We start from the raw sequence: 18,987 nt of genomic DNA on the forward strand, positions 1-18,987 counted from the left end.
TTAATTTGGATGAAAATGTATGCGTCAAAATTAAATGGAATCATGCCTAACTTAGAGAATTAAATTCTTGCACTGCAGAGAAAACACATACAAAGCCTGTCTGTGTAGGGTACGTTTGCTATGGGAAACCAACCACAGCCATTTCTAAGTTAATTAATGTTTGGTGTTAACAGATGCTTCATAACTGAGCTGCCATTTTCAAAATTCCCGTTCTTGTGCTGTTGAGTCATTTGAATAAAGCGAACGAGGCTCAGCAATGGTTTCACTGATAATCACATTCCTGTATCTGTTCTTCAGCTTTCATACACTCTCCTTCTGGGGTATCAAAATTCTGGGGGTTCTTGAGACAAGGACTTATTCCTAATGCTGAAAACTATGGTGTTCTATGACCCACGACTACACCTATGTAAATGTAATACTCTGAGGGACTTCAGGTTGTAAGCTTAGAAACTAAGAAATGTATCAAAAATCCAGTTAACTTATTTTTTCCTGCCTTCTCTAACCAAAGGTCTTCATTTCCTTTTAGCACAGCCTGAAAAATGACAATAGAGAAAACTATATATGACCCTTTTTATTCCATCTCAAGTTATGAATAAAGCTATGGATCCTTTTCTTTACTACAAATTTTCAAAGCTGTGAAGATTTTATTGTTTGTTTTGTTGGGATTTTTCCTTTAAACTATGCTACCCAACTGTGATGGGGATAAAGAGAAAAATCAAATCATATCTACAGATAGGCAGTGAGCCAAGCAACATGGTGAACAAGAAAATCCAGTGGGGTCCTCTTCCCCACCCCACCTGATTTAATAAAATCCAGATTACACCCAGTCAAGGATAATCATGGGAGCAGGAGGGGATACTGAAGTGCAAAATAAATTAACTTTTTGGTTTTGCTAGGACAGGTTGTTGAGAAAAGGCAGATTAGGAGGGCTACCCAATGCCCACTGTTGCAATTCCCCAGGGATAAATGAATGAACTTTTCTCTGATGAAATCAGAGTATGCAGGAAATTTACATGACTGATGAATAGGTAACACAAGAATATTCTGCTCATTTCTAAATAGGCAACTAAACCAAGATAACTTATCTGTTCTTTATGTGCACCCCTTACATTATAAAAAACCCCCATTTTTTAAGTAACATGAAATATGACTATTAAAAACATATTTCAGTCAATGAGTTACTCAAAAGTTATTCTAATAATCATCATTGCTGAACTTGAACATTGTGATTCATCATCTTAATTTTGAAGACTTTCTCTGTTCCCTGACTAGGCTTCCTGACCACTCCACTGAAAATACACAAAAGGCTTTCTGTAACTGCTTCCTTCAATTACACTTCAGAATGACGAAAATACTTCCAATACTTCACCGGTCTTAAATAAATTATGAAATCCAGGACAGATTTCCAAAATAGAAATGCTGGCTTTACCAACTGCAGGATGGCTTTTATTTCCCTGGTTATGAAGGGCTACATTTTAACACCATCTTACAGGAAAGTAAAACCTGGAGCAGAACTCGGAAGAGATTCATAATACAAGCAATGGCAGCTCCAGAGGAGCTGCTGGCATTAACCCAAAGCTCGCTTGTTGCCTCGGCTTTCACCAGTAATCTCTGACTGCAGTAAACTCAAGCAAACAAAAGATGACAAGGACAACAGTAATAGGTTTTGTTTTGTTGGGGTTTTTTTAAGAAAATCCAAACATCCTGTAAAAGAAATTTCCCAACAAAGCATGATACTGAAGCTAGGTATCTTTGGATATTTCAGCAGGTCTATTGAAACAATCTCCACCTTGAATTGACAGCAGTCATCTAATCTTTGTGCTTTGCAAGGCCACTGGCTCTGCTTAAGAACTCCCAGTGGAGAACTACAGAAGTTCCATGGTACACATCCACCTTAGAAGACTGACCACCATAAAACAAACCCAAATTCTTCCTCTTTTAAAATACAGTTGAGGAAAAGAAGAATACTATAGCTCACAAAAGTGAATTTGAGTGGCAAGTAAATACAATATAATAAGGAAGAAAGGGAAGAGAGAATACAAAGTTCTTGGCAGTGGGAAAAAGGAAAAGAGCCTGCATAGGAAGTAGTGCAATTCCACTGGGAATATGAAATGGAAAGGGTATGTTAAGGGAAGAAAGATGAGAAGCACATGTGAAGGGGGAGAAAGTGTAAAGCAGAACAAAGGCTGCATTTAGGTAAGAACAGAACTGTGTAGGTGATTTCTTTTTAGATGGTAAGACACCAGATACCAACTAGGTAGATCACTACTGTTTTTCTAACAGTGTCTTAGGTTTCTCACAGCATTCATTCCTTTTTCATTAATGTGGCCTTTCTTTTACTGTTTTGCTTCATTGCAGCCAGGTAGTTCAGTGCTTATGAAGGTTGCACCTCTGACCTGAACTGAACAAGTACAAGATTAATTCACAAAGCATTTTAGAATTATTATAGTGAACTCACTGTCTAGTGGCTGCCTATTCCCCATCACATCCATTATCAACAGCTATCAAATCCTCTAAAATACAGCAGCTCTTCAGAAACTGATGTTTTCCATACAGAAAGAACACGTTAGACTTGAGTACTGCACACAGACACTCAGCCACATGATCAATGTTAATCATGTCTCAGCAAAATTCCGTCACTCAATATGGTTTTATATCTGCTTTACACAATATAGTACAGTTTATTAATATATTTATCAGAATTGTGCAGGAGTAAATGACACTACAAACCACTTGTCCATATTGACATTTATTTTTTCCTAAGCACGCCAACAAGTCATTAATCTAGACTATTTGTAAGTAAACAGCTACATGACCTGAACTTTAAATTAAACCAAAAGTTTGAGCATATATATAGCAATATTTCTTTAAAAAGACCCATCATCAATTATCCATCACCATTATCCAAAGCTAGTGGATCACATTACTGTATACTCATATCTTTCATAATTTACTTTTCTAAATATTGCTTCTGAAAGTCCTAATATGGTCTACATATAAATCTTCTCTAGTCTGCTCTAGTGGATAGTCATTCCTGATTGCCATTTTGGAATATCTTTATCGGACTTAGACATTCATTCAACTGCTTTTCCAGGTTCATTTTAATTTTTAAGTAAGTTTAGCATACAAAAAATGCCAAAAAAGGCTAATTTTAAGAAAGTTGTTTCTTTACACGTGTTAGCATATTTAGATGTTGAATGCTATGCATTACAGAACTACTGAAAACCCTCTCCAATAACAGTGCAGATGGTACATAAAGATTTGGCATTTCTTCTTATTATCTTTTGTAGGTTCACGACAGGAACAAAAAGGAATAAATATTATGAAAGCTCACAAAACTAATGAGTAGCTAGTGCTGGGAGGTAATACTGAAACAGGAAAGAAATCCAAAATCTTGAATTTCATATCATATCATATCTAGATGCTTCTCATATATACATATAGAGGTATAATATGTGCATGCACATATATTTTATAGATGGCACAAAACAAAACTTGAATGGAGGAGCTAGAAATAATTTTTTTCATTAGAAAATTTCTTCTTTCAGGGGAAACTCCAAGCCATTAGATGAATACACTTACAGTTGTTTTCACTGTTAGATAAGGTTTTTGCTTCAGGGAACTAATGTATAGGAACTTCTTCAAAGTAAAGGAGTGAATGCAGGCACAAGATAAACTGGGCAGGCACAGTCTCAAAAATAAATTAAAGTCCTGACCTCACCTAAATTCCTTTGTGGCAAGATGGACAACTTTTTTTTTTTTCTTCCCTTGTTATGTCAAAGTAACTAATTTTCATTACAATTAAGTGGACTTTCCTTGTTCATATTTAAATCAGACATTGAAACAAACATGATGTTGTTTTGTGACACTGTCTACATATAATCTCTGTTCCCGAGGAAATTAGCTGTCCTCTTAGTAGAATCTCTCATGAAGAATTCCAAGTTTTCCCCATTTTCTTGCTGTCTCTGGCACCCCAAGAATTCCTGTTTCCTTTTTGTCTCTTTTAACTAGGAAGAAACCTAAGAAACTCAGATACAGTCATTCAAATCTTCCTCCTTCCTTTTCCCTTCTTATTTTGTCTCTGATAACTCACTCTGATTCTTTTACTGTCCCTTCTTCTAACCCATCCAGGTAACAGCAGCTTCAAGCTATTCCTTCCCCTTGTTTCCAGTCCTCACTGTACAACCCCAGACTCCTTCACTGCTGCCAGCAATGACATTTCACCATTCTCTTGCTTGCCCTCTTACTTTCAATTCCCAGTTGCTTGTCCACTTAGACTTTCATTTCTATTTCTTAAATTCCACTTTTTCCTGACAGCTTTTATAGGACATCCATTTCACTGAAAACATATGAAAACTTTGGTACAGCTAACTCCTGGAACTTAATGCAATACTCCTAGCTACTGGTTTCATCTGTCAGAACACACCTAAAAGAGGTGAGTTTAGAGACAGTTGAAAAGGTCTGTATTTTTCTTTAATTATGGCAGAATTTACAGGAACTCATGTAAGTTAAAGAGAAGAGCAGTGCAATGCCAGATCATTATTGACCAGAGAAGGCCTCAAGAAGCTTGGAAGGTGGTAGTAAGCTACAGCCCTATAGACAACAAAGGATGTACTTATGGGTAGCCACACTGCATTGATTGTCATATTTTATTCAGGAGATCTTTGCACAAAAACTTCTAGTTTGTGAATATTGGGCCATATGGACCTGGCTGGGCAAATACCATCTGGGCAGATTAAAGGGATCTGAAAGCAATTGGGTAAATAAAATCATGAGAGGAGATACTAAGAGTAATAGTTCTTGTCTGCCTTAGACTGATAAATATTAAAAATGCTTGACCTGGTTGTGGATGGACATGTTATGCCCTTGTAGGAAAAAATTGTCTAATTAATTTTGATTTTATTCAGACTACTTATGGTTTCTTCTAGTCCCATGCAGTGATGGTCATTTTCTGTAAAAAGCACAGAAAGGACACTAACTCTCTATTCAGTGAGGATAACTCAAAAACAGATACAATAAAAAAAACATGCTCGTTTTAGAGGAGGCAGACATCAGGTATGTGTTTCTCTAGGAAGAATATTACTTAAAGCTGAAGTTCTTAAAGTATGGCTATTCCTACAAGGCAAAGAAAACTTCAGATAGACTGTAGCTGAGCTTTTAATGATCTCTTCTCTTTCATTAGCTGTGGGTAGGAAGAGTAAGTAAAGGACTGCAAACGTATTCATGACTGTCATTAGCAAAAATGGCACTGTGCAAATCAATTTCCATGGATCCTGCTAGGATGGGCTTTCTAATTAGTCCATCATTAGACAGCTAACTTCTCACTACTTCTCAGACATCAAATAGTCCATCACCAACACATCACCCAAGTTAACAAGGAGAATTTTAATGAAAGCAAGGCAAATTGGCTTCTACCACAGAAAGCAGACAATAGGCTTTGTTACTAATCTTTCCCTATCCTCATTTCTATTCGTTATTTTAGTTTCTGTTCTTATAAACCTTTTAGTTTGCATCAGTAATTTTTTAACCTCCTTTTACTAAAGAATAGAGCAGCTGTAGCATGGAGGGGGTGGGGGAAAATGCTCGGATAAAGCCAAATAAGGTACAAGCTGAGATTGCTTCTGGGTATTTCAGAGCTTTCCATCTTATGATGCTGAAGAGAAATGTCAGCTTGCTACTTGTGGTTTTAAATGGAAACAGCCTGTGAAAAGCATTGGACTGATTGGCTCAGCAGTGCGGTTTAGATGAGCTTCCACCATGGTCATCCTGCTTCACACAGGGCAGATGCTCCAGTCCAAATGGTGGAGTTTGGACTTGAAAATCCTATCAGCAGGCACAAAAAGGGAAACTCCCTTAAGATTAAAAGTGACTTGACAAACAGATACACAAAGGAATAAAAGAATGCTTACCAAAGATAAAAATCTCTCCCTGAACAATGCAGTCATCTCAGTATTTGAGTAACAACATCAGTATTTATAATTTTTTCTTAATTGAGGAGAAAATATTTAAAAGCCTAAATTCTACATGGACATGTCCTTAATTTAAAATAGCTGTTCCTGCCTGAAGGAAAATCTGCTGCCCTACTGTTCAGACACAAGTCTGCCCATACCAATTTTCTGGTTTTCTGTATTTCACCTCCTTTTCTTCTTTATTACCAAGGACATTTACATGAAACAGCATTTTTGCTCTTAAGAGTTCATCTGTTCCTGCTGCTTATCCCCCCACCTGAAGTCATAATCCTCTGTTTGTGATGACATAATAATTTCCACCGCAACCAATTGTGATGCCACAAACGGAGGATTATGACTTTAGGTTGGAAATAAACAGCAGGAACAGATGAACACTTAAGAAACAAAGATCCTGTTTTCATGCAAATGTCTTTTGTCATCAAGAACAAGGTTAGAGAAATTCAGAAAATATACGATAAGAGCAAGCCAGCAAAATGGGTACTAAAGAGAAACTCTCCAAATTTTCCAGGAGGCATTCAGCTGCTCTTTCAAATTAACTTCCTACATAACTAGGAATTTTAAATGTTTCTGAAACATAGGTAACTTTCTATTTGATTGAATTGCCAGCATAATGTGATCTGAATTATTGACGTCTTCTCACCAGCAGGGCTAAGGCACTTTGCCACAGGGGTCATGACTGGATGAAAAGCCCCCTGATAGTGGGAACAAAGGGAAATCATCTGAAATAGGACCAAGAGAGGTTTCTAATATCAAAGCTCAGCTGGGCTATTTTCCACCCCCTTCTTCAAAACCAAAATTCTCCAATTTCAGAAGTATCACTAACTGAAGAAATACTCAGGTGATCCAAACAGCATGAGCAGCAGAAGCAATTTGTGTTTTAATTTAGTTGGATCAATTTTGAGGTTGCTGCAGTTATAATTACAGGGCTGCAATGAATGGTGAAGCTCCCTCTATATTTAGTCTGAACACAGCCTAAAAGACGCAGTCCAAAAGGACACACCTAACAAAGCAAAGCAAGTATTTTTGCTGTGGTTAATGAATGGATGGGAAAAAATGAATCCATGAAGAAGAAAAACATCTGAATTTATCTTTCCTCTTGGAATAAAACCAACTCCTAAGCAAAACAGTTTAAGAAAAATTATTGACATTTTCACTATCAACTTTTTTGCTTTAAAATGGCAGGTATTCTAGAATAAATATTCAAAATACAGGCTCAGAAACATCTTCTGTGTTAAAAAACACAAATGTTTAGGTTAACTGCATTTATTTTTGGTTCTGATGTGCTAATAACATCACCACAGCGGTGATCAGCACTGCTCTCCTACTTCATGAGAAGCAGAACTGGGATGGATGGATGGATGGATGGATGGATGGATGGATGGATGGATGGATGTGCATGACCATTCTCCTCTCTCAGATAAAGATTCCAGAAACAGGGGGAGAGTGGATGTTGGGGAGAGGTGACTGGCTGTTGAATGTGTATGTATACATTTATTTATTTTACTACAGTAAGTAGTAAGTATACTTACTTACCATACTAAGCATTCACCTGATGTGAGTTTCCCATCTGAGACTTTTGCCCACATGAACCATGGTAGGCTCTCAAATGCAAACTGTTGTGCCTGTCTAAAGCTGGGAACATGGCCTGACACACCCCAAGAGCACACACAAAATGGGACAGGGGCTCAGAACTCTGGTATCTTGTGTTGAAAGGTCACCTCATGTCCTGAAATGGATCTAACAGACCAAGGCAGGTAATAGTAATGTGATTTCTTGCTTGTTCTTTAATTTTTACTTTTCAAAGATGCAGGACCTTGGCTTAGAGCTATCCAGCCTAGTTTTAAGCAGCTGGCTGAATTCCTGAATTAAAGACACAATTTTCCTTATCTTCCTACACAAACAGGAGCTCCAGAAGATGATTCACACCAAGTTCTGAATCACCCTTGTGAAGTGCCTCACTGACCACAGAAGGAAGGGAGTGATGAACATTTATAAAGGGCAATGTCTACCTGTGCATACCATTCAGCTCTCCAGTCTCCAGGCAATCTAATTCCATCCCACTTGCCCTCTCAGACATACAGCAGATGAACCATGGTCTTCCAGTGCTAGCAGCAAACTTTTCAGCCTGCCACTCACAGTACTATGTTCAGACAACCATTCTGTGGAGTCTCTGCTGAGAAACAGGGCAAAGAAAATTATCCCGCTATTACACTGTCACATTTCATGAACATCCTAAAGTCTAATTTCTGAGAGTATTTTAAATAAGTTTTAGGCAAACTACACCTTTATCTTCTCGCTTTTATTGCTTAAGTTTTCTTATTTTGGTTTTAAAGTAGCATTTGAAATTCAGAAAGAAAAGGGGGGAAAACAGAACATAAAACCAAAAGTGCAATTTTTAAAGAATGTCTTTCTTAAAATGTATTCTTCCATACAGCTGCTCCTTTAAGCCAACAGCAGCGCTCAAAGAAGCACAGATATCAAATCTCTAAAAACGGGTGTTTAATTATTAAGTTACATAAATTGAACATAATTAAGTTACACCAGCTGGGCATGTGCTATGTGTATTTGAATTATGAGGTCGGCAGTAAAAACCAAAATAGAACAGATGATAAGGAATTTCTATACAATACTCCACCTATATTAAATAGGTGGAATATTGTATATATAATGTATATTAAATGTGCCAAGATATTCAGACTCTAAAAGAGCCTTAAGTAGATACAGGAAGCTAGTTTGTATTTTAAATTAATTTAATAGATCCAATTAAAAAGTGAAATATGAAAAATTAAAACATCTCTCCATTATTGCCAGTTTGATAAAATGGAAAGGAAGAGGGACAAATGAAACAATTTCACTCTCAAATCTGCCTGCAGTTTTTGATGTAACCCCAAGCCATAATTCTCAAATCATTACAGAAGAAAGATTACTTATTCTTGATAGTCTCTAGAAGTCAGTTTTCTTAATAAAAGCATTTTTGCTTTTACTACTAGATCTAGCTGAGAATTGTTCAGAGAAATTTGGACCCAGCAGGCTAAATCATAGTATTTTATACACTTGAAAAGACATATACCATATCCAAAATGTCTCATCCATAAAAGCACTTCAGACAAATCTGCAGTGCAACATGAAATGCCAAAAATAAATAAACCACCAACAAATAAAATAAAAGTAATCCAAACCAGAAACAAGCAAACAAAACCCCAGAAATTAAAGGGATACAAGAAATTATAACAAGTTGTCTAGCCTATCTATTGTCCACAGAAGAATCAAGGTTTATGGTTTTCTTGAGAAAAACTCCAACAGCAGATGAAAGAAATCCAACAATTAAGACTCCATGACATCACAATTTGACAGAATTCTTTCTGTTAGAAATATTTTCCCAACTTGCATCTACCTTACTAGAGCAGTTTACAGTTCTTTGCCACTTCTCCTACCCACCCTGTACACAAAGGATTTCTTTTTTTGCAGCAGACTTTTAAGTGTTTGAAGATTATTTTTTAAATCCCCTCTCCCATCTTGTCTTCTTTAGATTAACCAGCCCAGATACTTCAGTTCTCCTCCAGACACCAAGTTATCTAAGGCTGATTATCTTCACTGCTGTCCCCTGTACTCCCACTGCTTCACCTCCTCCCTGGAGGATGCACAGAACAAAACACCACACTTCAGTTTAGGCCTTAGGGATTACTTCACAAGGTTTCTTGTGTGGACTCTGATGTCCTTTTCACAAATTTAACCCTTCAGCCTTGGTGGACCACAGACTAAACATTAACATCAGATCTTTTTTCTACAGAACTGCCCCCTAGCCAGTTATTCTCTACTCTATGTTCATGCATTTTATGCCCCTTATTGCTCTAAAGTCTAGGAATTGATGCTTCTCTTTGAAGCAGTGGGATGATGGTGTCATCCCACTTTCCTCCCAAACCACTTCTCCAACCTGCCAAGATTATGCTCAATTCTCACTGTGTCCTTCAACATATTTGCAGTCCCTCCCAAGTGAGCATCATTTTCAAACTTAGTAACTGTAATTCAGACGACAGAATGAAAAGCACTAATGACTGTGCTGAGTATTACTGGTCCAGAACTATCTCCCGCCCTCCAAGAGTGACTCAACAGGTCCAGCAAGCAGCCTGATTTTACACTCTTCACTCTGGAGACTCAGCTTTTTTCCAGGTACAAATACTACATCAGAAATCTTCTACTTTATTTCCCAAAACAGATCTTTGGCAGACACTCAGCTGCCCACAAAATGATACCCAGGTACCATTAAATATGTTATTGATATTTATATTGGCAGAGACAAATGGAGCAATCTACTGTCTCCTCACCAGAGAACCTCTGTTTCAAGCTTTATCTGAGAATGTACATTTATGTATGAGCAGATGTACCTTCACATACAAGGCAGTTAAAATGAACACACTAGTTTAAGTGTTGAACATTTTGACAGGCACAAAAGCCCCCAGAGTTTTAGTCTTTCTATAACCAGAAAAAACAGGGATTCTGCATACAATTGCACTGTGTTAGTTGTACATTAATTATTTTTTCTGTTCCTCATAAAGATGAGGACAGACTTGGCTTTGGTTTCTCTATACCTCAAGTGAATCCAGGCATTTGATTATGTCCACAGAAAGGAAGTACTTTAGCAGGCTTCATCAAGGAGATGTCAAATGCATATTATATATGCATCCATCCTTACTACAGCTCTTGTTTTGATATTATCTGACTTTAGAGAAATTGAGAAAAAGGCATCACTTCTTCAGAAGGTAAAGTATATTAACTAATAGCAGTGCTTTACTGAGCCTTTTTTTATAAAGTCTGCTAAAGTACATGTTCAGTAACCACCCATAGCAGAACCAAACATGGAACTTGAGATACCAGCCATTGTTAAAACAGTTATAAAGGAAATAAGTAATTTTATTTGTCCTGGAATTTGAAAACTTATCACTAGATTTTTTCTAACTCGGAATGCATCTAGCTCATTAGGATTACTATATATGCCACGTATTTTTTAGTATGGTGTCAGGAAAAGGAAAGACATTGCTAAAACAGAATGGCAACAAAAACAAAAGGTGGACATCTATCTGCCTACCTTAGAAACCCAATACAGTATTGTTGTAATTTGCTCTCAATAAATGATCATTAATTAATCTTTTTACATGAGAAGTTTATGGTGATAAGCTTCTACTGATTTTAAAGTTAAGAATATAACTGGAAAATAACTACATGCAGAATGCCTTCCAAAAGTGTAGCACAATAAATATGCTTTGCATCCCGCATTAATCTCTGCAAAATTATGTACTGAGATAAGATTAAGTCCTTGCTCAACTCATAACAATGCAAGCATTGCAGTTAACTGCAGTAACTGTGAAAAAAGCTGGCCCTACTGATGCACTGGGAGCCGTTCGTCTTAAAGAGGATTTCACACATTCTAAGCTTCTTCAATCGAAGAGGAAATCAATGTTTACCACCCAGAGCAACACATGGAATTAGTTCTCATCCAACCTCTGAAAAGTCATTTATTTTCTATCCTTGAAAGAGCTCTACATCTCAGAAAGTTAAAATACATTGAGTAAGGTCTCTACAAATAATCTTTAATCCTCCATTTCAAAGCCTTCACTCTACCTCCACAAGACACATTTGGGTGAATAATAAATTTTCTAAAAGAGAATTGTATAGTCTAAAAGCTTGTTTTTAACCAACTAATAATACTAGAACCATTAATAAGGGGCCTTTGCTTCCAAGGGCAAATGCATTGGAAATACTACCTCCCCCTGAAGCGCTCACTAGAAATTAATTGTTTCACAATTCATAATCAAAGTACTGACTCAGAGAAAAGTCACAATCTAAATTTCTTGTCAATGATAATCAAAATATTGGAAAGATATGCAATATCAGCTATCAGAAATATTAGAGAGAAGCTTACATTTTAATAAAGCTGACTTTGCAAATCCCTTCGCATTTAGACCTCTATCCATGTTATATTGCTGTTGTCGTTTATGAACTTGTGATCCATTACAAATTTACAAGTCAACAGAGCGTGCCAGCTGAATTTAGATACAAATGACAGAGATCACAAACATCTACTGACCTTTCTGCCAGAGGGCAGGATCAGGAGGAGGGGGAGGGAGTCTACTTCTCCATTTTAACTGCATGCCATAAAAGCAGAGATTGGAAAACAATTCCTTTACTGTCTTCCCAACTAATAAAATACTTAAATTCTGGAAAACTCTTTCCAGTATGACTAGAAAGTTCCAGGATTAAACAAACATCAGGTTCATACACTCTGAGGAGTCACTGGAAACTATTCTCTCTCCATTACCAACACATTCTTTGCCCCTCTGCTTACACACAGTTCACATGAAATACACATATGAAGGACAATGTTTGAGGATTGTCTGTATTTGATGTTGATTCATTACAAACAAAATGTTACCAAGACTAACACATCATCTAACAAACCACAGGCTCTCAGCTTTCAAGATAGATAAATAATGGCTAGATAAAATTATAGATAGCTAGATAAACTTGTTCAAATCTGAAACTCAGACAGTGTCCTGTGAGATCAGCCCCATTTGATCAGTCGCTCCCTGCCATAAGCAAGGCAAGGAAACCGTGAGCCGACAGCCTGAGAGCTTCCACTGCGTCACGAACTCAGAGCTTCTGCTCTTCAGTGTAACTTTCATGTACAATCTTGACATAATTATCTACATTTAAAATCTCTTCTGCAGAATGTTTGCAAATTTTTAGCCCACTTCTTAAAATTTAAATGAGAATTCCACAGCTTGACAAGCTTTAACTTCTTCATTCCTTGAATGAAGAGTTCTGGATATGGAAAGAATAAATACTCAAGAAAACACTCCATGTCTGCTTTAAGGACTAGATCACAGTTCCTGTGAAAACTACTGATGTTTAATTTAGCATGATCAGATTTATTTTTTAAAATTTAGATTTACATTTCTAAATCATCTTTAGAGGGGAACAAAATAGCATGGCAGTATTGTTGGGTAATGCTGCATTATTAATACTATAAATCCCTCCAAAATGAAGATAAGTCATCTTACTTTTTTTCCAGTATTAAAAAGAGTAAAAATGGTTTCCCAAAATTTCAGTAGACAATTTAACACTTTATTCAACCAGCATGTTTTGGTTTTAACATATTATTCAACTAAAGGAAGTGTCTTGTTGCCATTTTTGTTTCTCTGAGGAATAATTGGTACTCTCTAAAGACATACAGGTTTGTAAAGCCCATGCTCAGAGCAGTTGAATTCATGTCTTAAAACCAACACGCGCTCAAGGTACCCAAACTTTAACTGGATTTAACTGCTGTCTAAAATACCCAATTAGCAAGTCTGCTGTCCTAAATCACTGTTAAAGTGACCCAACAATTAAAAGGTGCTCATATACCACACCAGAAAATTAGTTTAAAATTTAAGTAACATTACTAAATTAGGAGTTAAATTGTCCACAGATAAATATAGATTAGGGGCATTTTTCTGTTTGGGGTTTTGTTTGGTTTGTTAACTGCACTAAAAAGGAAGTCTTTCTACTGAGTTAATTTAGGGCATAATTTTCAGAGACATGCATCCACAGCATGTGCGTGTTACAGCACCTAATTAAACCACAATCAATCAACTGCTGCTCTTGCTCAGAAAAGTTACAGCAAAATTCTGAACTCTAATTTCCATCAGGAAAAAAAAGTACATTATGCCTGCCCCTCCTCCACACCCCCAGCTCTTTCAAGGCAGTCTTCCAGTCTTCCCTTCTTCCAGCAGCACATAAAGATTACTCCTTTCCCTTTCTTTTTTTATATATACCCCTCTACGTTTAAAAAACCCCTTACTCTCCCTATGTATATCTTTACATATAGTCTTTCACCTTTTATTTAGATTTCTGACATGCCTAGGCCTTACCATTGGTTTCATTTGAATTCCACAGCCTGAGAAGAGTGTATGTGTTAGCAAGACATCCAACCATTTGTTGCAGCCTTGCCTGAGAACTCGAGCTAGGGGCAGCCGGAGCAGAGTGCGCCTGCCCTGCTGAGAAACCCCACTGCACACAGGGGCACCAGCACTCACACACCACACGGAAACAGGTCACAGCTTCAAGAAAGTCGTGGCTAATGCCTCCATCCCACCAAAGGGAATAGAACAAAATATTTACATGTTAGATCTCTTGTCTTGGAAGACATCTATAGTACACACACATTTTTTTCTGTGTTAAATGGACACTTGTTTGTGAAGTAAATACTTTAACAAAACACTTTAGTATGTGCCAAAGTTAAACTTTTCTGTAACCACTTCAACAGGATTTGCAAGCTTGCCTGTGCCTCCAGTGATAAGCTCCAAACATACTTTAACCTTCTTTTCAGAGCTGCTTTCAGTGTTTACATCCCGTTTCTCTGACTGCTGGTGCAGATCCCGTCTCACGTCTGTTGGGCACCTTTTCCTTTCCCTTTACAATGTGTCCTTTCTCTTATTACTTTAGTCATGGTCTTCCTTTCTCAGGTTTCCCACCTCCAAAAGCAGCCTGAACCTTTGTCTTCTCCTGACCTCCCTATCCTTCCAGCAGCAGAAAGAGAGAGCAGAGAAATAGAAGCAATAATGTATCATAATTTAGCAATGGTGTGCAGGCCTAAGAGTCCCTATCTGTCAGACTTCCAAGGCAAAGATGAAGAAAAAAATATTTTTTGGTCAATTTTTCATCCAGTAGGCAAAAAATACAAGTACAGGAGAAGTTCCAAAGGAAGGAGAAAACAAAAGACCAATTTAAAAAGGCAGCAAATGTCTGTAACTCTGTCCCAAGTACCCTCATAGAGGATTTTGCAGCATGAGGAAGAAACATGCGCACATCTGCCAACTATATTTGAGAAACTAGGGAGCAGATTTGTTTCCATTTCATCTCCATATGATTTGGGTGCTCAGCAGGCATCTGTGTCTGTTTCAGGACAGATTTACAAATGAGCAGTATTTTGACCTTGGTAGCACCTATGCAGAGCCCAAGCAAAAACTACTCTGTATTTACTCCAGTGTTTGAGAGCACTTGATTTGCTGTCATCACAAGCCTCCCACTCCATACTTTCATTCTCTCCTCGACAGAGACTCTGCACTGATTTCTCAAGCAAGGAGATGGGAAGGTAAGCCTGGTTTTGTGGTGGATATGCAGTACAAAAGCAGAAAGATATCAGCAAATCGGGCAGGAAAGCTTAATGAAACAGTTGCAGAGAGAGACTAGGCAGCTGTAAGAGCCCAGAAATTGTGAGAGCAGAGAACAGAGGACTCCAGTCTAGACTGTCAAACCTTGGGCTCAGGAAAAAACACTGCCAAACGCTTTTCCCAACCTCATCTCTTGTTTTTTAGTGCAAACCTGCTGTGAGATAAAATTCTATTTCGTGTTCTGGCCTCCACGTTTTCCTCCTACAGGGTGGGAGGGTGAGGGTCTGGACACATGCACAGAGTAACACTGCAGAAGGCAAACAAAGCTTCAAGATGATAGGGAATGTACCACTCCATGTGCTGCTGTTCTTTCTGCAACTGTATGGACAGCAGCCTAAGTGCTGTGACCTGCTCATGTTTGATGTTAAATCACTTAAAATAATTTGGAGAGGAAAGAAACTCTATACTGTGACACCACCTCACAGTCCAGCCACGATGCCAGGAGGTGTTTTTGCCTTGGGTTTTGCCATTTTCTGTGATGAGACATACAGTCTAATTCCTAAAACAATCTACAAATTTTGGTTAATAAATGCTATGCAAATACATTGGCGTAACACTCTAGTGATATCCTCAAATGTTCCAGCTCTGCTTCACGGCACATTTTAGTTGCAATATCTGGTGTTTTATTACAGGTTATCAATTCATACTACATTGATAAGAAGCATATTATCACCCATAATATGTGGAGTTCATTTTCTGTGACTGTTTCTGAGTTTAAAACAGTTGTTGCTGCTATGGAGGAGCACGCTCAATGACCCAGCAGTCCCTCCTATCTGTATACTCATGTGCTCACATACAATAAGAGTGATAATGCTGTGCAAGTTGAGAGTCCCCTGCTAACACTTACTGTGATGTCAACTCTCCTTTTTCAGAGCATGTGCTATTTGGAGGTGTTAAAACAATGCAATTCAAGTGCTAGTATGCATTTAATAAGATAAAAACAAGCAGTGAACATTACCCCTCTACATGCATCACTGGAGTTTTCAAAGGCTTTTCATTATCCAGCATTTTTCACTTATTTTTACCTAGATAGTTTTAGAACTGCCTTTCAAATAATATCCTCCTCTATTAGAGATATTCAAAAGCAATCCTTCAGATTTCTTTTAAAGGCTGTGGAGCACTGAGACACATGGATGCAATTAGCTTGGTGATGGGCATGACTCACAGAAAGCTACACTCCCGGGGCATTCTCACCAGTTTTACTTGGAGTTCACACATGCAGTGTCTGGCTGTTAAACAAGATCTTCCAGCCACATCTGTGTACACTGCAGGGAAGGCTGGTACTTCTGTTAGCAGATGGCAGCTGACCATTTCCCTGTGTTGTCCAAATGGGAACTGAATATCCACAACAATGACAGAAATTGGAACAATTTTACTGGGAGCATTGGAGAATCATGTTCTGAAATAGCTACAGAAATGATGTTTATTTCCCTATTCACTTCCCAGTTTTCACTTAAACATAGTGAATAGCTTTTAACAGGCCATAGGTCATTATGCTGCACAACAGACCTTGGAAGAAGAGCTCTGGATGATTCCTCCTCTCTCCTCTACTTTCAGCACTTCTTTACCAGAGCTTTGGCTGAGAGGGTCTTACACTCTTCCCCTGGGAGTGGAAGTGGTTTTAGTACAGTTGTTTGAGAAGCCCCCAGGACCAGTCCTTTCTGCAGGTAGCCAGAAGACATGTCTGTCCTTCCACACCAACAGCAGGTGGAGATTTTAGCTGAGATCCGTAACTTAGGAGAAAGCCGAGGTTCCTTTACAAAGCATAAAGAGAGCATGCCAACCCCTTTTTAGGAGAGAAGCTGCACTAGCTGGTATTTCTTTTCAAAGGCTCCAGAGAAACCTGACCCATGTAAACAGTCCAAGCCAATCCTTTGTCAGGAAAAGGGAAGAACATGCTGTGAAGTTATAATTAATAACATTAGTTGCAACTTACTACCATTTATTAAGCATGGGAAAACACTATAATGTCCCATGGGAATTAGGTAGCTAGAATGGGTTTGGATTTTGCTGGGGGTGGTTTTTTAATTGCCCTAAATATTTAAACTGAAAGGTGGAACAGCAGAGTTGAGGGATGTACTTGGACATAAGTTGTCCTAAGGATAGAAAGAGGCTTTGAGGATGAGTCCCCAGGCATCACTGTGCTGCCCAAACCACAGCTACCCCACTAGAGACATGAACATTTCTGTACTGCGCTTGTGGTCAAGCACCAAAAACCCACTGGCTGTACATGAGCCTCTACATGAGGTGCACAAGGAAAAGGAACAAGGTGATAGTACCTGCCACTTGCATGGTAATGCTTGGTTAGCATGAAAATGTAAAAGAAAAACAAAACAAAACCAAGCCAACAAAACCACCAAATCACAGACTAACAAACTGTGTCTAAATTTCATCAATCTACTCAAAGTATAAATGGTACCCCTGAGATCTCTCCAGATGGAAATCAATTTAGCTAGTCCACTGAAGGTGGGCAAGGGAGGAATCAGTACTGCAAGCATACAGGCCCCCTAAATTATTCCATTAATTCATTTCCTGACTCAGTATGCAGTGGGCTAAACAAGCTTTTCCCCAAAGTCATGAGACTTCAGATGAAAAGAAGCAAAATGAAAAGAGGCAGCCATGAATAACATTAAAAAAACACACAGAAGCAGACAAATGAAGACAGAAAAATATTTATTGTTTTGAAGGTAGAGATATGAGATAGCAAGATAATAATTTGTCAATCAATACCTGCTAAGTGTCTTTGGAAAGGCAATAAAATATACTAGTCAAGATGTTAGCAAGAACATAACTCTGGAGAGAACAGAGTCTTGCTACAATGAAAAGCTTCTGGAGTTTGAAGAATGAGAATATGGCATACTCTTCAAGGCAAGAGTGCAAGCACCCACTCCTGGATAAATATTCAGAAATAAAAAAGACAGGTCTTCATAAATATTCAGTAGAGACAATCTCACACTCCACAAGGACTCAGGAGAGAGTAGTTGACCAGACATGTCTTCAGTACCTCTTATAGCTGGCATTAAATTAGTCTGTAAAATCTAATCAGAGCTGAAGTAGGGACATCCATGGAATAATTCCAGCACCAATACAAATGAAGCCTCCCTGGAAATGTGAGAGGTCATTCTAGCTGAACTGCAGGCTGGGTGGCTCTAAAACACATCCTCAGTTTATCTACAGAAGAGCTGCAATACAGACAGAAGCCTCAGGAAAGCTAACAAAGGTAGCAAACAAAGAACAGTACTTCAGTACTAAAATTCAGCTTATTTGCTAATAAAGCCCTGTTGCAGGTGGCAGTGCTAACAAGATGGATGAGTAATAAATACCGTGTGACTCCAGTAACTGGTAAGCACATCTGGGAAAGGATAGTTCAGCAGTTAAGTCACTCTCAGGAGCATGAAAAACTTTGATTTCAGACCTTGCTCTTCATATATTACCCAAGGGGTGCTGGACAAGCCACATGTTAGCAATTTAAACAGCATTCAGTACCAGATACTTGATCCGATTATGAAATTTGTCCATTTATTTAATCATTAGGTTATGACTATATTTTTCTTTAATCCTACCATCAAGAACCTTTCAAACCCCACTTTTCATACTCATTTATACCTCACATCCCTCCAAAGCATCTTGGCATTGCTTTAGAGATTGTAATACTTTTCTACCGAAACTACAGAAGTGGCCATGGCTCGTTTGTTCCTTGGCATCTACCTTTTTCTAGAGGAGGATTATATATAGATTTGAGCTCTAATGAAGCAGAACAAAACTGAAAAGAAAAACAGTTTCTCAGAGATCCAGCTCAGCCTTAAGCT

General features: G+C 38.1%; 1 protein-coding gene and 1 long non-coding RNA gene across 6 annotated transcripts in view; one reads left to right on the forward strand and one right to left on the reverse strand.

The window, feature by feature from the left end:
- The window catches only part of LOC111930195 (transmembrane protein 263-like), a 202,623-nt gene that overhangs the window by 121,344 nt on the left and 62,292 nt on the right, over positions 1 to 18,987 (reverse strand). The window lies entirely within an intron of this gene.
- Positions 6,328 to 7,987, forward strand: LOC111930196 (uncharacterized). Its single transcript, XR_002865059.2, has 2 exons — positions 6,328 to 6,398; positions 7,873 to 7,987. It is a non-coding gene; the product is annotated as an uncharacterized LOC111930196 (long non-coding RNA).

The sequence above is a fragment of the Cyanistes caeruleus genome, chromosome 6, assembly GCF_971803275.1.
Source record: "Cyanistes caeruleus chromosome 6, bCyaCae1.hap1.1, whole genome shotgun sequence".
Classification (NCBI taxonomy): Eukaryota; Metazoa; Chordata; class Aves; order Passeriformes; family Paridae; genus Cyanistes; species Cyanistes caeruleus.